The 4,472-nt window shown below is 40.3% G+C and overlaps 1 pseudogene; it reads left to right on the top strand.

The window, feature by feature from the left end:
• The first annotated feature begins 3,832 nt into the window (after nt 1-3,832).
• Nucleotides 3,833-3,950, top strand: LOC124778440 (annotated as a pseudogene).
• The last annotated feature ends 522 nt before the right edge of the window (nt 3,951-4,472 follow it).

Below are 4,472 nucleotides of genomic sequence, written 5' to 3'. Positions count from 1 at the left end.
AGTCAATGCTGCCTCACCTGCGAATTCATAGTCTCACTATCGATAGCTCTGACTTTGGTCATCTTTGGTGGCACTAGTGTTCAGTGTGTGTGTGTTATCTTTCCTGTTTCTGTCCGAGAACCGAGGTATTAAATTTGCATGTACGCCGCCTGTCCGTTGCAGTTTGCCTTGAAAATGGCGGGGTGTTCTCCCACCGAAATATTGGCGGTCGCTGAAAGTGTTACCTGGCTGAATTCCCGGAAGTTATTTGAAAGTATTTTTTCCTGTCTACTTACAAGTATTGTGCTTTCTGCGTTACACAGAATATCACACATACGCAAATCATCACTTACACTGTCTGTTTTTGTAATCAGAACATGTTACAGAGATACTATGACAGTATAGTTTAACAAAGACTTCGTTTACAGTCAGAGCTGTTACAGTTTTTGTGGATTACATTATTCACATAGCTTTGCCAAGTATAAAATTTATTTTGCGATTATTATTGCTTATGTTAAGTAATACAAATTATCTAAATGTCAACTCTACGCGAATAATGCAGTCGACAAAAAGTGTAACACCTCTTACGTTATGCCATACTGTTATAACAGCTCTTCAGCATGTTTCGATTACAAAACCACACAGTTTAAGTGATGATATGCGTGTGTGTGATATTCTGTGTAACACAGGAGGCACAATACTTGTAGGTAGACGGACAGAAGTACTATATCTAACATTAGCCTATAAAAAAATCCCAAGATTTATTTTATTCGATTTCACGATTGTAGTATAATCTCACAAAGACAACTAAAATGCAAGAGAGGAAGAAAATCATAATGCAAAATTTATAAAAATATTTAAGCAAACAAATGTACTTGAAAATGAGATTAAATTCCCGAAACTCGTTGTGCCAAACATGAAAAAATACGTAGCTAGTGTAGATTTTCATTATTTAGATCAAACTTAATCATTGTAATCTACAACACCATCATAGTAAGTGGAAATATTACTCTCTTCTTTACTGCGAGCCCTGTTCGTGCGTCCTTGACTCGCGAACGGTGTTTGAATAGTCCATTAGGTGGATCGCTATTAGCAACTGCTTATTGCTCAGTTGGATCCACAAGTATCAATCCAAGCCCATTAACTCTCACAGTTGCCAGTCACTTGTGGTTTGATTTGAACAGTTTGTCGGTAGGCGAGTTGCAGCTTATCCGTTGCTGAATAACCTGAGGTGATTCGCAGTGGTCGGCCACTGTGGCCGAGCCGTTCTAGGCGCTTCAGTTCGGAACCGCGCAGATGTCCTTAGGTTTAAGTAGTTCTAAGTTCTAGGGGACTGATGATCTCAGATGTTAGGTCCCATAGTGCTAGAGCCGTTTACTGCACGAATAACGAAAATGTAGTATGCAATAAACATTTTTCCTTTCAAAATTTTTTGGGAATTGTGAGCAAAAAGTCTAGAGGACCTCAGAGCCATTTGAACCATTTGATTCGCAGCGCACAAGAATTGTGTCAGGCATGTCCCCACTTCAGTGATCCCATCGCAACCATCTGACGTGGCGAGAGTCAATTTTTCCTTCGACAGTTGACATACAAGTTGTCCTAAACGCCTTCTCTGAAAATTATTTCGCGCAGTTAGTTCATGAACTCACGTGAATAGTAAATGGTTGTGAAAACACACTTGACCTCTTAGCAACAGATAATCCTGAGTTAATAATGAGCATCACAACAGATACAGGGAGTAGTGAACACAAGGTTGTCGTAGCGAGATTGAATATTGTAACCCCCAAATCCTCCAAAACTATACAAAAAAGCAGATGAAAATTCACTTGACGCCTTCCTGAGAGACAATCTCCACTCCTTTCAAATTAACAATGTAAGTGTAGACCAGATGTGGCTTGATTTCAAAGAAATAGTATCGGCAGCAATTGAGGGATTTATACCAAATAAATTAACAAACGACGGAGCTGGTCCCCCATGGTACACAAAACGGCTCAGAACACAGGCGCAAAATCTCTAAGATTGGCGATCTTTCACAGAAGCTCGAAATTTAGCGTGGATTTCAATGCGAGATGTTTATAATAATTTCCACATCGAAACTTTGTCTCGAAACCTGGCAGAAAATCCAAAGAGATTCTGGTCGCATGTGAAGTATGCTAGCACCAAGACACAATCAATGCTTTCTCTGCGCGATAGCAATGGAGATACTGTCGAAGACAGTGCTTCCAAAGCAGAGTTACTAAACACAGCCGTCCGAAACTACTTTACCAAAAAAGATGAAGTAAATATTTCAGAATTCAAATCAAGAACGGCTGCAAACCTGAGTAACGGAGAAGTAGATATCCTCGAAGTAGTGAAGCTACTTAAATCACTCAATAAAAGCAAGCCTTCTGGTCCAGACTTTATACCAATTAAGTTCCTTTCAGAGTATGCTGATGCAATAGCTCCATATTTAGCAATAATATACAACCATTCGCTCGACGAAAGATCCGTATCCAACGACTGGAAAGTTGCACAGGTCACACCAATATTCAAGAATGGTAGTAGAAGTAATCCACTAAATTGCAGACCCGTATCATTAACGTCGATATGTAGCACGATTTTGGAACATATATTGTGTTCGAACATTATGAATTACCTCGAAGAAAACGGTCTATTGAAAAACAGTCAAAACTGATTCAGAAAACATCGTTCCAGTGAAACAAAACTAGCTCTTTACTTGCACCCAGTGTTGAATGCTATTGACAAATTGATTCCATATTTCTGGATTTCCGAAAAGCTTTTGACACTGTACCACACAAGCGGCTTGTAGTGAAATTGCATGCTTACGGAATATCGTCTCAGCTATGTGACTGGATTCGTAGTAATTGAAGGAAAGTTATCGAGTAAAACAGAAGTGATTTTTGGCGTTCCCATAGATAGTGTTATAGGCCCTTGCTGTTCCTTACCTATACAAACGATTTGGGAGACAATCTGAGCAACCATCTTAAGTAGTTTTCAGATGACGCTGTCTTTTATCGACTAGTAAAGTCATCAGAAGATCAAAATAAATTGCAAAACGATTTAGAAAATCTATCTGTACGGTGCGAAAATTGACAATTAATTCTAAATAACGAAAAGTGTGAGGTCATCCACATGAGTGCTAAAAGGAATCCGTTAGACTTCGATTACACAATAAATCAGTCGAATCTAAAGGCCGTAAATTCAACTAAATACCTAGGAATTACAATTACGAACAACTTGAATTGGAAGGAACACATAGAAAATGTTGTGGGGAAGTGCGACCAAAGACTGTGTTTTATTGGCGTGATACTTAGAAAAAGTAACAGGTCTACTAAGGAGACTACACTACGCTTGTCCGTCCTCTTTTAGAATACTGCTCCTTGGTTGGGATCCTTACCAGATAGGATTGACGGTGTACATCGAAAAAGTCCAAAGAAGGGAAGCACGTTTTGTATTATCGCGAAATAGGGGAGAGAATGAAAATGAAATAATACAGGATTTGGGATGGACATCACTAAAACAAAGGCGTTGTTCGTTGTGGAGGAATCTTCTCACGAAATTCCGATCACCAACTTTCTCCTTTGAATTGGAAAATATTTTGTTGACGCCGACCTACATAGGGAGAAACGATCACCATGATACAATAAGGAAAATCAGAGCTCGCACGGAAAGAAATAGGTGTTCGTTCTTTCCCCCCGTTATACAAGATTGGAATAATAGATAATTGTGAAGGTGGTTCGATAAAACCTCTGCCTGGCACTAAACGTGATTTGCAGAGTATCGATGTAGATATAGATGTAGAAGCATAAATACAGTTTCAAACTGAGTTTAGGGGCTTCCAGAAGATAGATGGGCTAACGGCCTTGCGGCAGTGGTAACAGCGGTTCCCTTCAGATCACCGAAGTTAAGCACTGTCGGACTGGGCTAGAACTAGGATGGGTGACCATCCGGTCTGCGGAGCGCTGTTGGCAAGCAGGGTGCACTCAGCCCATGTGAGGTAAACTGAGGAGCTACTTGATTGACAACTAGCGGCTTCGGTTTCATAAACTGACATACGACCGGGAGAGCGGTGTGCTGACCACATGCCCCTCCATATCCACATCCGGTGACGCCTGTGGGCTCAGGATTACACGGCGGCCGGTCAATACCGTTGAGCCTTCATGGCTTGTTCGGGAGGAGAGAAGATAGATGGCGATTAGGTTAAAAAATAAAACAGTTATGGTGTCAATTCCCTTGTACTCTAGGTGATATGATTTAGTAGTCTTTTCTATTTTGAAAAATGCTAAATTCTCGGTCATTTCCTTCACGTGAGATACCACAGCCGTATATTAGTCAAAGGACCTATGAAATTTTACACCTCGGCTGTTTTTTACAAGTGTCCAATATAATATCCTTGTGCGTTTAGCCAATTTCGGCCTTACAGGATGTTCTCAAGCGCAGTAGTCTTGTATATGTACCTGGTAAAAAACAGCGGATATATGCATTTAGTAAAA

Source organism: Schistocerca piceifrons, chromosome 2 (assembly GCF_021461385.2).
Source record: "Schistocerca piceifrons isolate TAMUIC-IGC-003096 chromosome 2, iqSchPice1.1, whole genome shotgun sequence".
Classification (NCBI taxonomy): domain Eukaryota; kingdom Metazoa; phylum Arthropoda; class Insecta; order Orthoptera; family Acrididae; genus Schistocerca; species Schistocerca piceifrons.
The sequence above is the reverse complement of the archived record's forward strand: the minus strand, read 5'-3'. Positions and strand labels throughout refer to the sequence as shown.